At 41.4% G+C, this 19902-nt stretch overlaps 1 protein-coding gene across 7 annotated transcripts in view; it reads left to right on the plus strand.

The window, feature by feature from the left end:
- GNB1 (G protein subunit beta 1) overlaps nucleotides 5094-19902 on the plus strand; it is a 36023-nt gene continuing 21214 nt past the window's right edge. For 4 of the 7 annotated variants that reach the window (XM_021417633.1, XM_021417637.1, XM_021417636.1 and 1 more), the window contains exon 1: nucleotides 5094-5383. The gene's annotated coding sequence lies outside the window, so the exon portion shown is untranslated. Of the gene's footprint in view, nucleotides 5384-5889; nucleotides 6091-19902 lie in introns of those variants that run through there. The other 3 variants (XM_021417634.1, XM_021417635.1, XM_021417632.1) reach the window with 2 other exon arrangements.

Genomic DNA, 19902 nt, shown 5'->3' on the forward strand with positions numbered 1-19902 from the left:
ATGCACACTGATGGAGTAGAATGCAATCTGCAGGAACAGTGTGGGCCTTCACAGCTGTTCTACTTAGCTTATAGACACGGATTTCTTTTCCCCCAAAGGATTTTAGAGTGAATGCAAACACTGTATAAGCTTCATTTCATGATGGTGGAAAGTCATTTGAAAACTTCAAACAACACCAAATATTTCTACCAATCTCTGCTTTTTTTTTTTGTAGAATGTACGCAATTCTGCCCGTTAGAAATCAAAGGATACAAACGCAGGCAAAATACACTGGAATGGGAGATAGCATGATTCTGGAATATGAGGTGCTTTTCTGAGTTATTTTGGGTAAATCCATTAGAAACACTCACCTAGGAAGTCGCAAATGGAGAAGTAGGCTAAAAATATCTATATTTACCACTTCTCGAGTATTTTTATACCCTCTGAGGTGCTCTGTAATTTTGATAGGGGCTGAGTTTTGCCCTTTCTCTGGAAAGTATAATTTATACCTGATTGGTGACGGTTACACTTTCGGAGTCCAGAAGTGTCTGAAGTTTTAAGAATCACGCAGTACATTTACTCACATGATGTATACATTCTGATTATAATAATGCAATAACAATTCCATTTTAATGCAAAAATGAGATTCTAAGAAATTCCTAAAAATGCTGACAAAACATTCAGTAAAACATGAATATAATACATTTTTAAACAGTATGCAAGGCAATTTCACTTGCAAATAAAATTTGTACTTCATTAATACTTGGGGGACCAAGTTACATCCTTGCTCTTCTTGTTTAACAAGAACGTCTTCTCTCAGGACTGGGATATCTGTCTTTCTGCTTTTGGATGAGATTTCTTACTTATTTATTGTGTAAATAAAGCAACTGTTTTCTCTTTACCTGTTAAGATCAGATCCGTACTGATCAAGATCCAGTACGGATTCCAACAAACATATGGCATCATGGCATTATTAAATGAGTAACTTAACCGTTTTCAAACAATGCAGTAAGACTTTGCAAGGCAACTTGCTTCACAAGTAGATTTGATTTGCAAAGTGAAAAAATTAACTAACTTTAAGATGAAGCTTCCACATCTTTCAAAGGACATCACGTGGCATGGTTACTTGTCATGGGATCTGCTGAACTAAAAAACTCTGCTGTACCTTCCAGCTCTTTATTTCTAATTCCTTAGTGTTAAAGGTAGAGCCACACATGTGACAGAAAGTACAGCTCAGAATCCTGAAGGACTTCATTAACATAATCTGTCCAGGCCACGTATTTAATCAAGGTTATTACCTTTGCAGCAGAGATGTCTGAGTAGGACGCGCGGCTGTCTGGGCCCTTGAGTATCGTGGTGTGGCATCCTGCAGACATAAGACACAGTTTTACAGGTCTGATGACTGTGATACAGATGCAAAAAGAACAGCATGTAAGAAACATTCCAGGACTCCCAAGCCCTGGAAGTACTCAATCTTTCTTACGCATTGCAAGACTTAGGTCAGGGAAGAAACATGGCAGTTTTTGATAGTCAAGATTCTTAGGTCTGCATTTCATAGATGTTTTAAAGCCCCTCAGTAACCTTCATTTCTATCAGTTTAGAGCAGCCATACACATGTAAGAGTGAAAGCAGAGTTCGATGTGTATGCAATCGCTGGATCTCTTTAAGCAGATGTCCCGTAAATGAAGAGCTGGTAAAAGTATAGAACTGTGCGGCATGATTGTTCTCCATTTGAGAGTTTCACAGTAATATATACTGAGATGAACACTTGAACAACTACCTCTTTTGTGTTCTACAAATGACTTGAAACAATGATTTTTTCACAGCTTCACCAGCGTGCTGTAGTGTGCTGAAACACGCAGGTTTAAAATGACAGAGCAGCCTGCAAAAACAGGTGTTCTGGTGACACATCAAGTATGACAGACTTAAGCTAGTTTTGTCATCATGTTTGAAACAACTGCAAAAACACACAAAGTGGTGAATCTTTCTAAAGATTTAGCTAGTTTGGCATGCACTCTATAAAGGAGTTAATATAAAAATGATTGAGAAAAAGGTACAAGACATTTTGCAACTGAGAACTATGGAGCAACCTGCTTACAGGAGAAAGTTTTCTTTAGATCTATATCAAGCTTCTTGTGGAAAACTACTATTTCTGCTTCAGCTGGCCTAGTCCTAGCATTTATGAAAGCTCCTACGAGAAGTCTCACTATTTTGTCAACTTATGAGTTACATTTCCCATCTATTTTAGATATTTTAATTTGCTTGGGATCTACTAGCTACTTCAAACCATATTCATTAAAAAAAAAAAATCTTTTTGCTAATTATATATATTAGGTCTTCAATGTATTACCAGCTAATTTTAGCTATTTTTTTTCTTTTTAGATGTAAAAAATACTGCTTGTAGCTAAAGAAATACAGAAAGAGAAATTCACACATTCAATAATATTGATAAGTATATGATTCAAAATGAAAAGGTTTTAAATATAATGCATACACAGTAGTATCCAGGACAAGACTATTTGAAGACCACAGAATGAAACATGGTGCTGTGCACAGTAATGAGTTTCTCTTCTGGAACATTTTAAAATGATGGGTCCAGTCAGATTTACAGAAAAAAACAACCATGTAACCAAATCAAAAAACCTCACCCCATGTCAAACAACCCTCTGCCCTGTACATAACCATTTCCAATCATCATAACCTCTCTTTATACCAGTAGCAGATCTGTGTTATCAATCAAATTTTTCATGAAGATGAGACATAATTAAATCACTGGATCAGAAACAGGAACTACCATAATAGTTGTGTTTTTACAAAAGAATAGGTGTGGTGAAACAACGAGCTGTCACTCAGCATGTATTATCCCATTTGGCCTGTCACAATTTCTTACCCAAATTCCACACATTTGAAGAGTTGGCACAGTACAAACCTGGGGACAAGAGGCTCTGCTTAGCTCTCGTACAGCGGAGAACGCGTAAAAAGTGTAATGCAAAAATAACTAGATTTCTAGGATAGGATAAGATCTGAATGTGTATTTTAATTTAAAAAGGGAAAAGGCCTAGGCATGCTAATTGTGCTGTTACTTAAAGCATGTAAGAGAACTATAAAGAAAAAAAGCTGTATTTGCATGATAAAGTATGTGCAATGGGAAAAAAATGTGTTATTTTATTATATTATAGTTAATAATAACGTTTCCATGCCGCTACTCTCAAAGACAGAAAATGAGATTTACTCTTAGTTATGAACTTCAGAATTCCATTTTTTTTTGTTCATTACACAGATTTCTTCTGGATCATCCAGCCTTACCTGAAATTTCTGCAAAATCTTCTAGGATATATTAATCTTTCTTGGTAAAACAAAGCCTTTTTAAAAATTCTTTATGCATTCCACTTTTTTTTTTTTTTTACATAAATATTGCAGGACTGTGTTTAACTGTTTTTGAAATCTTTACAATACTTTGAAAGCATCTGTAACTTCTTGTTTCATAAGCAGTTAAATTTAATCCATATTTTGCAGAATGCAAAACCATTCTCTAGCCACAGTCTCAAGAACATTTCTGTACATACAACCTGTGGATCCTCTGGTACGCAGGTTTCTTTGCATAATTCTTTGTGAGGATGGATAAGACATTATAATCCTGTGCTTATATAATGGAATCAATTTGGGGCTATAGTTGAAGAGTTCTTTCTTCTAATTTCAGCAAATTTCTTCTTTTGTTATTTGTAGATCTCAGGGCAAAGAACTAAAGCCTTCGCTCAGCACATGGCATATTTAAGAACAAACATTTGGTTATTATAAAACAAAGGCTTAACCACACCAGGACCTAACAGTTATTCATAACAGACACCCTGAATAATAGCTCACCACTTCCCTACGGTTTAATTGACAAACCTATGCTTTCTCTCACTAATTACAGGTAACCACACCCACCTTCTCAAAAAACACGATGGCAAGCAGCAGTTTAAATCTGCTCAGGTAGCAAGGTTATCTATCTCCCTGCTGCTCGATCTAACAAAGTATAAGCAAAGGCGGGGGGGGGGGAAGAGATTTAGATGTGCTGATAGAAAAAAAAAATGATGCAATGTGTACTTACTTTCCATCAATAAGTAATGAAGTTTTAATATGTGAGTGCTGTTGTGATTCCATCTTGTGAACATCTCTCCTGCCTAGGCTGTGGGAAGTCCAGTCTGTAAAACAGAAATCGGATTTTTTTTTGTTGTTCTTTGTTCTTTTTTACTTGGTCTTTTCTGCAATGCCTTACAGAGAGATGGGTGTTTGTAGGAAGAATATGAAAAGAGGGGAAAAAAGATGGGGGGGGAAAGGAACCCTGAGAATTTTGGCCAAGCGAAAACCTTTGTGATATGAATTTATAAACAATAATGATAATAAACAATAGGATAATAAAAAATAGGAAGTTGTAAGCTCACTGTGTTGTACCACATTTTGGAATCTCTGAGGGAAATACTGTGACACAACACGGGTTTACTGCTTGCCAGGCACCTAAGGCCTCGAGCCCCATCCCCTGCCATTATGCCTCACAGCAGCCAATTCTTACATTTAATAACCTTTAAACCGAAGTAAGAATGTATTTGCTGTTCCTCCAAATCCGGCTCTCTCCGCTTAAAAAAAAAAATCAGCGCCGTTTTTGCTCTGCTTTCCCGTTTGCTTTAGGCTGGCTCCTAAACGCGGGGCCGTGAGGGGCGGCCTGGGCGCGGCAGCATGGCGCGGCGGGGCAGAAAGCGAAACCCGCCCGCGCCCTTTGTTCGCGCTGTGGGGAGGAACCAGAGCGAGGCGGGCGGGAGGAGGCGGTTGTTCGAGTCTCCCCTTCCTGTCACCAGAGCCCTCCGCGCGGCCGCCGCCCGCTGCCTGAATTGGGGCTGACTGACTGAGGGCTGCCTGAGGGAGCGCGGCGTCGCGCGCCTGAGGGGCTCAGCGCGGCCTTCCCGCCCGAGCACCACCGTCGAGGCAGCCAGGCCCGAGGCGCAGCGCGTCGCCGTCGGTGGCAGCGCCACCGCCCGTGGGGGGAGCGGGGCGGGGCCGGGGGCCGGCAGCGGGGCGGAGCGGGGAGCCGAGCCGAGCCGGGGTTTCCCGGCCGGGCAGTCACGGGCGGGGCGGAGGTTAACCGCGCCCAGGCTCTTGCTTCCCGATGGCTGCGGGGAGCTGAGCGGGGCCCGAGTGTACGAGGAGGAGCCGAGACCCGGTGGCACCCCCCGCCCCGCTCCGTCGCTGCTCGCTCCTTCCGACTCTACGCCCCGGCCCGAGCCGCTGCCGTAGAAGCACAGCGCGGGCGGCTTCCCCCTCCCGTCCGCCGCCCCTTCCCCTCCTCAGGCCGGCGGGGACGCGGGCAGGAGCCGCGGGAGACGGCCGGAGCGGCCCTGTTGATGAGCAGCGGCCGGAAGGGCAGGTAACCGTCTGAAGGGGCAGAGAGGGCGGCGGGTGGGGCGGCACGGCCGCGCGAAAGCCTTTCGCTGTCCTCTCGCCCCCGTCGGGCTCGCCGAGCCCCCCGTCCTCAGCGCGGCCCCACCCTGAGGCCATCTTCCCTCAGCGCTCCCCTCCATCCCTGGTTCCTTCTTCCTCTGCGTGGCTGCGCCCTTCCACCCCGCTCCCCTCCCCCCGTTCTTCCCCATTGCTGCCGCACTTCTCTTTTCCTCTCCTTCCTCCCCTTTTCCGCCGCTCTCTCGCCTCTCCTCCTCGCCCCTCTTCGCCCGTCTCCTCAGCCCTGGGCGGGAAGGGCGGCGCGGCGCCCTGGGCATGGCGGGGGGGAACGAGCCCCCCTCCCCCGCGCTCCCCCACCGCTGTTGGAGCCTCCCCTAAAAAAGCAGCGTGTTTGGAGCCGGGAGAGGAGGAGGAAAAAAAAAAAAAGGTGGGGGTGGGACCGCTGCTCTCCCGAAGGCTTGAAGGCGAAAAGGGAGGGGACCTCGGATTTTGCGGGGTTCCATTTTTAATGATCATTAGGGCCGTAGCGCCGTGTGTTAGAGAGAGGGGCTGGGGGTGAGGACGGCGAGTTTCCAGAGGGATCGAGCCGGCGGGAGGAACACTGGGAGAGAGGCTGAAGAAAAAGGAGCTGTGGTGTGGCTGCTGTAATGGTGGAAAGCTGACGGAGAGAGGAGGGTGAGGCACACGCGGGGTGAGACGGCTCCAGCCCTGCGTGTGGGGTCCCGGGGGGGGGGGGATGGACGGGGACGGGCAGAAAACGTTTTGTTCCCGTTAAAATGGGAGCGAGGATGCGTTTGGCTGGCACATCCCCGTTCCCCCATCGCCCTGCATATCGCTGTGCCCGTAGCAGCCGTCAGGAGGATCATGGAGGGTGTTTCCTGCAAGAGGAAAAAGGAGCTTTTTCTCCTTGAAGATGTTAAGAATACCGTTTCGGCTCCCGGTTTATTATTGAGAAGGTTTTGAACCTGGTCTGTTGTTTTTTTTTTTTACCCATGGAATGGGGTTTTTAAAGGGGAGGATTGCTATTTCTACAGCTTTGTATGAAATTCTCTTAATTGTGTGAAGTATATAAAAAAGAGCCTTTCTACTTAAAGAAATGATCTTCAGAAGGAAATCGGAATGATATATAAGATGGCAATTTATTATTCCCGAAGGCGATCTGAAATAATAACAGATGTGGTGTTTTGTATTTTTTCTCTAACGAAGTCATAGGTGGGACTGGTTTAAAATAAGGCATCCTTCTGCCACGTTATTATGCATTGTCCCCGCAGCAGAAAATAGGAGGAAAGGATTGAATGTAAGGCATCGGGGTCCTGGGGACAGCTCTGGGGAATTGGTGGCTCAACTCGGAGAGGCAATTGAAAACTGAAGAATTAAAGGTTTTGCTGCCCCTAATCGTGAGACTTATCCCGTATTTTAGGCTGATCTGCCAACCACAAGGATGTGTGCATCGAGACAAAATGCTGTCGATGTGTGTGAAATGCATGCAGAAAACGCAGACGATCTTCAGCTCTAAATTTGTTCGAAATGTGACATCTTAAGGGACTTTTTCCCCCCTGTGTGCTTTAGGAGAGGAGAAAGAGAAGGGACGATAATAGTGTGGTTGTTTTGGTGGCTGCAGATTAACCAGGGTGTGTGTTTGATTTTCTTTTCGCTGTGAATGAATGGATCTTTCTGTGCCTGGGCCCAGTAGCTGCAACAAGATGGCGTTTGCAGCAAGGCAGCTCTCATTTTTCAACTCCTCCTCACCACAGCTTGGCCAAACTCGATCTTATTTCGTAATTGTATTCAGATTTACTTTCTTGTTCGGTTTGCTTGCTTCTTTTTTGGGGGGTGGGGGTAGGAGGAGCATTTGGGAGATTATTGCAAGAAATCGGTGGGTTTTTTTTTTTCATTTTTTGTGAGCCTTTCCAGATAGGAACTAGGTGGGAGGAGTAAATAGTTTTAGTGAAATGTTCACATCGGCTGTTCCTGGACAAAGGGGTGACACAATTTTGAGGTTTTTGTTGTTTTTTTTTTTTTAACCTTGCAGCGCCTGCTTCATACCATCAAAATGTTCTTTGTTTTTCTTAAGCCTGTTGCTGAAAAATGGTATTTTAAACCTAGAAGACAGGTATGCAAAGGCTTTTCTGCCACGGCACTGTGCTGCTGCTGATTCCCTGCTAGCCAGGTAATGACCAGGTCTCCTGCAGGCGGTTCCCTTCGTGTAACATAGAAGTCTCCCATCTCACTCAGTGCTCATGGTGGGCGGAGGCTTTTTAAGCTGCTTTTGGCCCCAGATTGTTGCCATACTTCTGTATGTATATTCTTATGGGGAAGAGTAAGAAAGGCTTTAGGGATATTAAAACACTTCTGTGTCTCTGAGATGCTGTATTATAAGGTAATATAGAGATGTATGAAAGTATGGTTTTGAATTTTTTTTTAAAGGACTTCCAGTTGATAATTTTGATGAGATTCTGGTTTACTTCCAAGCTTCTCAACTTTGGTAACCTAAATAAAATAGCTTGGTTAATATTGGGTATACTCGACTCAGGCTTAAAATAATACAGAACCCAGTAGGAAAAATAAGAAATGTCTGTTTTGTCTCCTGGATTCAAATGACCTCCAAACCCTTGGTAATATCAAGCTTTCTAGTAGTCTTTGTCTTTGACTTTATATATAAAACCTGTTCTTTGTTACTTTACTGTAACAGCCATAGCCCAGCTGTTGTTCGTTCAGAAGGAAGGAGAAGGCCCAGTTTGCAGCTGGGGGTTGTGTGGTTGGTTGCTTTGTCTGTGGGGGGGTGTTTTTTTTTTTTTTTTTTTTTTTTTTTTGGGGGGGGGTATAATAAAAGCTGAAATGATCCAAATGCATATTGCTCTTGTGGTGTGTCAGGAATAACATTTTAAAAAGAATACTTCTCCAAAGAACTGGTAGTTCCATTAATTAGTACTTTTAATGTGCTGATGTACTTGAAATTAACTGTGGGTTTTTTTGGTAGTAGTACTTTGGCCTTTCAGTATGGGATCAGAAAGGAGTAGAAGGAAGTGAGATCCCGTATGAGGATAGATGACATGTGTCCACGTCTGGTCCTCGCGCAGCTGCTAGGTTGGTGTGTGGCAAGCATCCTGCCACGGCATTTTTGACAGTGTGTAAATCCAGAATTCCACAGTAAATCCTGGCAGAAGAGTTTCTGTGTCTCCTTCCGCCATGGAAATCTGAAAATGTTGCATTTAGACTGAATGAGAATTTCTCTTCCTGTGTAAGTAACAAATAGAATTTAGTATTGTGTTAATGAAGAAGTAACGTAGAACTTTGAGTAGCTGCATTCTTCATATCATCCAAGAATGAGCGTTCTACAGCTATTAAAACTTAAACCTGCAGCAATTAAAACTCATATATTTAGAATAAGAAATTTTTTTTCAGTTAATGCAATTAATTTTGAGATCATTTAATTACAGTAGCTATATATATATATATATATATATATATCTTGTGTTTTTAGGATGCTTTTTCTTGAAATGAAGCAAGATGATGTCAGCTGCAGTACGTCATACCAGGAAGTCCTGGTGCTTGGGAGGCTTCAGTTTGGTCATGTAGGAAACAACTTAGTGTTAACTGTTTCTTCTTAGGAGTTGTGGTTTCTCAATCACAGTGTGAAGTGAGATAAAGTTCATATGCAGCTGGAGCTGCTTTTGCAGATTCTTATGCCTCTTGCTTTAGTTAGGAATACTAAGAAAGCATTGCATTTATTTAGTTCTGCAGTTGCTACGGTAGAAAAGTGGAGCTCCTTGCTGCCTGGGAGAACGGCACTAGATTTGTGTTCTGCATGTCGGGCTTGGCTCGTGTTTTAGTCACTGAATTGGATTAAATTCTTACTGTCCGTGGATTTTGGCTCTCAGCATTAGTGGATTGGTAATTGATATTCTCAATTTTAATATCCAGTTTTAGCCATATGGCATACCGTATTGTTTCAAGAAGTCCATTTAGCGCTGGTTTGTTACTAGTGAGTTGAAAAGAGAAATCCTGCTTTCAAGTGGTTGAATTATGCTTTGGCAAATCTTCTTTGGAGTCTCTAATGCCTATGTTCGTGCCTGCATGTAGGACATTTTTTTACTGTATTTTACTGCTCGTGTTGGGAAAAATATCTGTAACCTTGAGTGAGATTTTAAATGTTAAGCATATGATTGAAGATAAGATGGAATTTTGTAAGGGAGTCTCTTGATTGCTCAGAGTGCCATCTCAAAATGAAAAGAATGCACTGTACATTCAAAATGTTTTTTTCTCCCCACTGATAATGTTGTAACTTGTATTAGTCAAGGTCACCATAAAAAACAAAAATACCCCCAAGCCCCTATGTTTCTATTTAACATAGAATCTCAATTTATTATTTCTTCCCAGGGTGTCTAGTATGCTAGGGATTTCTGTGCCTGGATTTGTTTTTCACCAAGCAGAAATGTATGCAGAATCCATAGACACCTGAGCCAACTGGTAGTTCAGCAGGATGTTAAGAGGTTTTTAAAAGCATTGAGCTGACTACTGGCAGTGCCTTTACTTGAGATGCCCAAATCGACGTGAATTACTGAATAAGGCTTCTTAGTACAAAGATGTCAGCATTCCAGAATGGGTTTTCTAGCAGAATATCGCGTTCTTAGTGAAGCACTAGAAGACTTTGACCATCTCCTTGATGCTTAAGCCTTCTAAGGAAATGGCACATTCTAAAAAAAAATTTTTGAAGGGAACTTTAAGATCAGATATTTTCTTGATCTGTTTTCTTAACAGTCAGCCTATTAAGTTCTGTTCTTTACAATGAATCGCTTGTGCATTTATTTATTTGCATTAAGTGTGTATATCTGTTAAGTTTATTCAAGTAGCACAGCGTGTGCTATAAGTCAGATTCTTGAAATATAATGCAATATTTCTGATGATGTGGTAGGCTGCATTTGAAATCTCAAGTGTGCTAGGTGGAAGGGGAAAGGTTTGCTTTCCCCACTATGGTCTTAAGCACCCAGGGCTGGTTCTTGAACCCAGCGGGAGAGTAATGACGTGAGAATGTTCATCTGCCATCTGGAAGCAGCCGAGACCTGGTGTGCTGTCTGTGTCTGGGGATGCTGCAAGTAGCTGTCTAGAAGACTGTAAGTGAAAGCAAAAATAGGGGGATGTTATGGAAGCGTAAGCTGTAGCGAGTCGTGGAAGTAACTCTTCAATTCTATCCAGGATTTTTATTGCTGTCCTGAACGCTCAGTTGTTTAGTTATTAAATAAGGACCCTCCCACAAAATGTTACACATTGACTGGGTTATTGAAATTACAGTTCATTGGAAGGTGAGGGGGAAGGGAGAGGACACAGGAGAAAACACGGGCTTGAGAAAGCAGTTGTTGAGCAAATTCTTCAGTTATGTAGGTGTTGCAAGATTTAAGTCCTATGAAAATAGATACAAATAACTGTAGCTAGTTTACAATAGCAGTGCTTCAAGAGATGTGGGTGTGATCAGAAAGCCTGGTTTGGGATTAACAAGTAGGTTAGCCCTGTCAGCCAATCCATGGTAATTAGCCATGTCTGCACTCTTCAGAGAAAGGCAAGGTTATGCAAATAAGTACAGCCCTTCTTGATGGCGGTCAGAAGTAAAGCCCATATCTCAAAGTCAGTGTAGTCTTACAGCGTGCGTATGGATGACTCTTGTGGGTCAGCTGGCATTGGAAACGTGCTCCTAAGTTTGAACCTTGTTTTGCTTGTGGACAGGCTGAATCTATGTAGGTTAATACCAAGAGCTCAGAGATTTCTTACTGACTTAAATATTCAGGTAAATTTGCATAAAAATTCTTTTCTTTCTGAGTATCTTTAGCTTAGGAATTGTTGAAAACGATGCTTTTGTCTGTTGTCTCAGATTTAGAAAGAGAAGAGCTATAGTATCTATTGATTTGATGGGATTGAAGGGCAAAGATGTGATCTGTCTGTGCCTTGTGAGTGTTGGAATCCTAAGGCGTGAATGAAAATGAGTGTGAAGACCTAAAGAAGGTGATTTGAGGGAGCTTCAAGGATGTGAGGTATGAGGTAGCTCTGTGACTGATGATGGTAAAGACTGACTAAATCTTCCCATTATTTTCATTGTTAGTATTTGTAATTTTATTCCTCTTCAAGCCCTGAAGTGAAGGGAAAGAATGATTAAAAATCTAATTGTCGTTTTAACGAGAAATGTTACTCATTGCTATAAGTAGTTTCCTTGACACTGCCTCATCAAAAGCGTGTGTGTATTTGATTAATTAGAATTTCAGGCTGTCAAATCATTGCACTTTCTAAAGGTTCTCTGTGTAGTAGAAAAATACCCTTTATGTGTTTTAAAGATTAATTGAATTTTAGCTAGCAAAATCCTTTGGCCTTTTTCTGCACGTTCCTACACTGGTCAGAGAAACAGGAAGGTTCACTTAAAACTTCTTGCCAATTATGTTGATCTTGTTTTTCTCAGATGAGAATATCAGTTTGCTGTCTTAGGGATTGCAGCAATGCCTGCCGGCTCTCCCAAAAAAGAAAATATTAATTATCCATAATTGGAAGAATTTGATTTTTTTTTTGTAGCTTAATGTAATCCAGTACAATATTAAAAGCTATGTAAGGATTTTTTGACACTATTTACAGCTCTTTTTCTTCCTCCTAGAAAAAAAAAAGGGGAAAAACATAAAAACACTTAGGTTAGGAGACTCCTGCATGCAATCTTTCAGACCGATTGTGAATTTAATGTTTTACCAATTCAGGTGGCAGTGAGGGCTTTCTTCATCCTTAGGCCAAGTGCAGAGCATAAGCTGAAAGCCGTTCTATTTTTGTGAAACGTTGAAACCAATTTCCAACTCTCTTCTGACAGAAGAACTTGTAATTCTTTGCTTCAGTAGAAACTGAAATAGAAGCACCTAGTATTGGTGGTGTGCAAGGTACCATAGTGACTTTCTCATTCTTACTGGAACATCTGTGGTAATGCAGCGTATGGTTACTGGGCTTGCTTTGCTGAGCAGGCTGATAAGCCTATAAATGTGTTGGGAGATTATGTAGTGTGCTTGTGTCTGTCCAGATGTCACGCCTTGCAACCTACTGCCTGAAATATCGGTGTCCTTTTGGAACTGGGAGGGAATGCAGCTTCTGAAAGTAGAGGAATTGAACTGCCCCAGTACATTCTGTTTTAAAATCAGGATGCTTTGTATTCACTCTAGCTGTTTGGGCTATCTTAGGTATTGAAGTGTTGTAGAGAAACAAGTGAGGGGTGGGATGCAAGTCAGAGCTCCATGGCTGAAAATGGACAGAAGATGGTTTGGTTGGTTGATTTTTTTTTTTTAATTTTTTTTTTTGTGCTCAGTTACTTTTGATAGTGAAATCCACGAAGGCAGGTAGGAATGTTCACTCTGTGAACAGCATTAACAAGAAGTCTTCAGACTTCATTTCTTACCTGTATACAATGGTAGTAATTTCTAGAAGGATCTTCATAGTGAAAATTAGTGCAGAGAGTCTGCTTTTGCCACGTGTGCAATTAGTTCTGCTCCTTTTAAGTTTAATTGTTGAACTGATGCGTCTTAGTTAACTGCAAATGATTCAAGGTATGTGTTAGATACTGCCATAGCAATGCTTGAACCTCAAAACATAAATTATGTCAATTTTTATGTAGCACGTAAGAAGATATCATGACTTAGAGCTGCATGATATAAAACTTAGTATGTGTTTTGTTTGCAGTAAGTAAAAAGCTGCTACTCAACAAAGCAGGCCGGTGTGTGTGCTTCAAGATGCTGACAAGAAATCTGTTTGCAATCCTCTTGGATTTCTCCTGTTCAGTTCCCAGATCTGTCTTTTCCATTTAGCCAAAGAAATGTGTTTGGAGGGTGGTGGTGGTAATTATTGCTGTTTGTCTAGAAAAACAAAGTAGACGTGATAGTCTGCTGAAACCTTTGGTACTCGAAATAAGATTACGCTGTACTAATTAAAGAACTCTCTTTGTTGGAACATATGTTTGGTGTTCCTGTCGCATGCTCTTTCTTTGTGAGTTGGTAAAATGTTGAAGATTCAGACAGATACGTTCCTGTCTGTGCACGAGGGTGCTGTCTATGTGAAGATCAAGAACGATGCGCTTGGTGCTTGAAGTAATTTAATTGTGCCCCAGGTTGCGTAGTCCTGGGCTTTCACTACAGGTTGGCAAAGATGCTATCTGGCTAGTGGTGGATAGGTCTGCTGGGCCTGAAAACTTGTGCTTCAAATTGTATTTCTTGCTTATCCAAGCCTACTGATGCACGGTCGGATTTTTGTGGATGAATGATGCAGAAATATATAGTTTCCAGTTATACACTAGATGAATTAATTTTTAATTGTACCTGTTGAAGCCATAGTCTAGATCATTTAAGAAAATCTTCAAACTATAATAGTCATTGACTTCTGCCAGGATTGTCTAGGGTAAAGAAAAAAATGTGTTCAAAGTGTTTGAAATCAAATGGCTCAAGTGCTTGATAGAGTATCAAGAGGAGAAAACAATTGTACGAATATCACAATGAACTCTGAAAAGAAGACGGAATTCTTCAAAACATATTGGAAATCTTATTAAAGTCCATAGGTGTGACGAGAAGCTCAGTGATCTTTATACTTGCTCGTAGTGTGACTTCTCTCTTTCCCTTAACTCAGATGGTAGAATTCATAATAAATCAGGCTTTGCAAGTGTTACTTTTTGCTGCCCTGGGAATTGAATGCAAAACATCAAGCTGCATCTCTTAGCTAGCAGTGTCTACGTGTTTACCTGGATGTTTACCGTGGGGAATTTCAGACTTCACTTTGTTCTGATTTCTCGGTCTAATTTATCCTGTAGTATTTTTTTGTTTCTGTTTTTTTTTTTTAATATCCTTGCAGCTGTGAGTTAAACTTGGAAGGGCTTGTTCTGGGGAAACCAGGAATTGCTGCCCTCTGTCGCAAAAGGTAGCGTAGACATCTGCAGCTCAGCTGCCTTGCCAGGTCATAATCTAGCATGTGAAGGAAACCAGGATGGCAAATGGTTTACTGCTGTGCACTGTGCTGTAAAACTGCGATAGATCAGCTCCTAGTTAATGAGCAGCTCAGCTCTTACGGAAGATGACTGAACTTAGAAGCAAGCTGAGAGGGAAGCTGGAGCTGGAAACAACCAAGGCTTTGTTGTTCCCAAGCCAGTCCTTAATATTCTGTATAGGACCTGTCTTCAGAACCCTCCCTTTCTGTTTTTAAAGGACCACAGTGATTGATCCATTGTCTGTTACAGTCAGTGTGTTTTCTGTTGTAAAAACAAGCTCAGAAACACCTTCCCCATCATCCCCCCGTCCCAAAAATCCACGTAGTTTGGCGCAGCAGTAGTGATGGGTGGCTCCACATTAACATGTTTTTTATCAGAGTATTTTCCTTTACTTTGACCACTTCACCAGATTTGTTTCTGGAGGAACACAGCTGCTACACAAAGAATAATGCCAGCAGTTTTAGGAGGGTTAATGCAGTACTGTAGAATGAGGAATGTCCAGGCGTGAAAGCAAGTATTTCCTGTTGTACCTTTGTGCTTTCTCTTGTGGCACTGTCGCTGGGTTGTACTTGAAGTTTTCATTCCATATCTCGTTGTGTTGTTGCGTTGTCTGTTCTCAGATACCCCTTCTCAGTCTGATGGCTTTGAGGTCTCCTGTGTTACTCTACTTTTCAGTCCATCAACCTTGTTTTTGTCGTTCCTGCTCTTTATCTGAACTGGTTTTGTATCAGCAGTACATATCAAAATACAGCTGGGAGAAATGAGTGAGCGCTGTGAGGTATAAATTGTTGCAATGAAAACTCATGGAACTACTTGCACGCTGACTAAAGATGGGTTATGTTGATTGCAGGGCTAGGGAACAAAGTATTGCTCAATCTATTTTGGTAAAAAAGATTAAAGAAATCATGCCATATTTCAATCTCGGAGTCGTCTTTTGTCTGCTATATGCATAAAATACTTCTTGTTTATTTTAAGGACCTCTGAAATACTTTTCTTCTTCCAAGCAATGCTGAAAAGCAGTTACTTCATGGTGTAGCATCACTTCTTTCCAATGGTGCTCTATTAATCTCTTCCTCAAATCAGTGTGCAGTTCCAGTCTGTAAGTGAACTACCATATTTTTGTTGAGGCAAGATGTGGCAGTTACAGTAGTTATCTGCAATATAATACGTAATAAAATAGGCAGGTTAAAACTTAATTGTCTCTGCAATGGAATGCCAGGCCAGTTTGATAGAGCTGATGCAGTTTATTGATAGATGTGTTGCTCTTCGGAAGGAAGAACTGCATACAGATAATTTTGAACAAAGCAATAAAAACGATCAGATTTGGGTTTTGACATTCTTAATTTAAAAAAAAAGTTGAAAGCTGTAACATTTGTTCTTAAAATAAGTTAACTTTCCATAACAGCCATTTACCAGGAACTATTAAAATCCTTTAAATGTGAGTTTATTTCTGAACAAGGCAGAAAAGATGCGATTTGAAAGATTTTTGACTTGGATTGCTAAAGTTAAAATAGTAATTAATATTGCTTTAATTATTTCAGACATCTCATAAGACCCCTTTCTTGAGAAGTGTGTGCTTGTAGTAGTCCCCTTGTTTTCATTAAATTCTCTGCTATTCCTAGAGTTAAGATTTTTAATAACACACATGGCTTGCAGATGAATTTAGGAAGGATTAATCAAGTGACCTGTTACAGCCCAGACTTTTATGCTTAAATATTACATCAGTATGATTTTTTTAAATGTAGGTCATGGGATTAGCGTCAGGAAATGTGAGTATTTTGGCAACAGGGATGCTATGCTGTTTTCCATGAAGACAGCTTTTATTCACGGCTGGGGGCAGGAGTCAGGCCACGAACGACAGAGCTGTGTGTTACAAGCTGTGTCCCTGCCATGATCTCCATTGCTGTTCTCCGCCGATCAGTGTTATATTTTGAGAGAATGGCACACTGTTCTAAAGGCTTATTTTCAAATATAGGGAGTGATGAGTCCTCAGGTGTTAGAAAATCTGGGCATGCAAGCGAAAGCTGGTGGTTTATGCAAAGCAGATCCAGCTGGAGATGGGCGATTGCTCAGTAGATGTTGTGTGTGGCCATGCTGCGTGGGAGCAGCCTGTGGCATGCTGAGGATTTTGCACATGACATTAACCTCTAAAGTTCTGAAATATGGCTTTGTACTCAACTGAGTTCTGAACTAAAATAATGATCTCTTGAAGGGTATTCTGTCACCTACATGTGTTATTGCTCCTTCCTGTTTCTAGGTGTCTGATTAAAAAAAAAACACTTATGTTGAAAGTTAGGACTGGTCAATCAGACTGAGGATAATATTTTGTTTGTATGTGCAGAATAGCACTAAAACACAGCTTTGAATTTCAGACTTCTGATTGCTATTTCCTGGTGGCATAGCTGGAACTCTGTGGCAGTGGCAGTGATTTGGGAAGGCCGTGTAATCTGTTGGGTTTTAAGGTAGCTGATGATTACAACAGAACAGTATGTAGACTGCTAGAAGTTAGTTTCTAAGGCAACTAACTTGCAATTCCCAGTTTAACTGATGTTGTAGCTACCATGTAGCTTAATGTCTAGTCTGGTGCCCTGTGTTGGTTGGGTACCTGAAACAAAGCATCTGCACCTTGAATTAGTAAATGTCTGCCTGCATGCAGCCGTCCTTGCTGGGTGTATGATGTTAAGGAAAATAGGCTAGGTCAGTAAGGGAACTTCATCTGAATTTTTTACCTTCATAGTAATGCTGTTTTCCTAGTAGTTTTGTGTTGTTTGTTTTTTTTCCTAGTGAAATCATTTGGCTAAATTCCTTCAATAAAACAACCTCCTATGTACCACAAGGATGCGTTACACAAGAACTTCTTAAGGCTGAAGTGATATAATGGTTGTAGAAGCTGGGTTTCAGTAGTGTTGGCTGAGATCTGTTTTAAACTACACTGATAAAACCAGAACTCAAAAGGCATGCCTGTACAGAGGGCTGCATACACGTTGATAAAACTCCTGAGCTGCCTTGAGGCTGAGCAGCTGTCAGCATCTCCTCGTATGAGAGATGCTCCAGTTCCCTCCTCATCATCTGAGTGTGCCTGCTCGTACTGCAGGTTGCTTTTGGTGGGGTTGGCTGTTGCTCTCCAGAAAGCTCAAACTGGAAGGCGCTGCTCTGAACTTCCTAATGCCAAAGAGGTTAATTTTCATCTATTTTATGCTGGACAAAATAGCAAATACTTGATAGTGATTCATTTTCTTTCTTCCTTGAGGCTTCAGCTGGTATCACTGCTGACCAAGCTCCAATATTGGTCCTTGGCATTTAGCCAGCGTGTGTGTAATCTTAGGAAGGGGTGCAGGTGGGGATTAACATCCAGAATATTTGTGGTTTCTTAAGTCTCATTGAATCTGTAGGCTGATGAGAAAAACCTTTCTATGAAGCTAATAGCTTTGGAGAGGGCTAAAAAGAGTATATTTGTTTAAGCAAGATGCTTAATTTTGGATGTTTAATTTTGAAGGGTTGTTCTGATGTGTTGTGACATTTAAGGAAAATGGTTTAAAATAATTTCCCTGTTCTTAAAATCCCTTTTCTTTCATCCTTCCCTCTTCTCTCTCCTGCTTTCACCAACCTTCAGGAAAAACAACCATAGTTTCTTCTGCAGGAGTTTTTTAGGCGTGGAGGCTTGTAGCCTGGTGGGTGCTGGAGCTGAGATCGAGTTTCTGGTTAAGTTTTTGCCTCAATATGACTGCTTAATATATTGAATTAAAAAGCATATTAGATTGGCAGCAGTAAGAGCACATACCTGTGGTAGGGAAGCTTTACCCGGAAGTGACGGCGCTTTTGCCTTCTGAGAGTTACTGCAATTTTGTGTTTTTAGGCTGGGCTGCCATGCCTTATTACTTGGCGCAGAATGCTGTGGGCATGGCGATGCTGGTTGCCCCAAGCATTGGTTGGACTGGCTGCCTGCCGGCTGCTTTGGTGTCATGGTTGAACCACTTGAGCCACGCTTGAAGCATTCTGTGGTACTTCCTGTTCTCTCCTGTTTTAGAAATCCCACTTCTTGATGGGGAGAACCTCAAATTCTCAGCTAAGCAAGGTTATAAGAGCTGATTAAGGCCGTGCGTATCAAGTTCATTACAGTGACTTTATTTTTTGCTGAGCTAGCGCTGTGGTGGAGGAATGAAGTGGCCTGTAATTTTCGTGTTGCTTTTGCCACACTACGTTTTATCTAAAAATGGAAAATCATGGCAATTCAAATCTTTCTTAAGTGGTGTGTCTACTTTTGCTCTTAAATGAGCTCCATCTGTAATGCAGAAGTGAAGATATCTCAGTGCCAGGCTTGCATTCTGCAGGCATCATGGGATGCTTTCAGCACACCTAACTGGAAGTGGAACCTGCTTTTAGAAATGAAGTTTCTGGAAAAGTTCGCTCTTATGCTTCATGACTCTTCTTGCAGGCTGGTTGAAGTAGCTTGTTTTGTTTTGCTGTTGTTTTTCTTTTTTGCAGAAAGCATATGAAATCTGCAACACCTCCCCTGCATTAATGAGGGTGCAGCACAGGACAGTAATGGTGTGTGTTCTAGCCTTTGCTCTTGTGTATTCTGTGTGCTGTTAGTATTCCAGTGTAATGTTACTTGTTGACTTTTCAGGTAATTTTGTCAGGATTTCACTGGATTTCATGATGTGTGCAGTGTGTGTACACTTTTCTATCACAATCTCTGAAAGTTGAACGTAGCTGTTTGTTTTTTCTTCTTTCTCCTGACCTCAAAATGGTGATATCAGATGTTTGATTCCTCAAGGGTGGGGGGGGAGAAGACATTTGGCTTTTAAATGCAAGTTATTGTTTTATGTCTGAAAGTGTGTTCTGGCAGTAATGAGCAAAACTGCTTACGCTGTTGTTTATAATCACAGCACTAAACGGTTCATCTGTAAATGGGCTTGGATGAGGATGACCCATATCCTAAGTAGCTTAACCTCCATACCAGACACTGAAGTAGGTTGTAAATTCTCCAGCTAATAGTGAACTGTAAAATCATAAACTAGCATTTCATCTCAGCTCTGCAATTCAAAATACATGAAGCTGTAGGCTGACTTTGTGATTTAAGTTGACTTGGCTTCATTTCATTGCTTAGAATAATCTTTCACTGTTCTGATGCGGTGGTTTTGAAGGTGTGTACTCGGGTGTCCATTGACATCACCCATAGCCCTTGTGTTGCAGTGTGGTACAGGCAGATCACAGGTGTTCAGAATGTATGTGTAGTTAGAAGGATTTCTAACCATGGAGTGAATGATAATCATTACTATGTGTTGTTAAAGTAATACAAAGTTCTGAAATTTGTTGAAGTCTTTTCCACTTGCTGTGAAGCCCATTTCTATGTTAGATCGTTACCATCTTCAAGAATGGAAGTGTGTGAGTTACTTAATCTGCCATTTTTTACCTTGTAATTATTTTAGTGTCTGTAGTGACTAGAAGTTGTAACCCTTCTAGAAGGAAGAGTGGCGTGCTCTCACTTGAGCTTGCTA

This window comes from Numida meleagris, chromosome 20 (genome assembly GCF_002078875.1).
Source record: "Numida meleagris isolate 19003 breed g44 Domestic line chromosome 20, NumMel1.0, whole genome shotgun sequence".
Classification (NCBI taxonomy): domain Eukaryota; kingdom Metazoa; phylum Chordata; class Aves; order Galliformes; family Numididae; genus Numida; species Numida meleagris.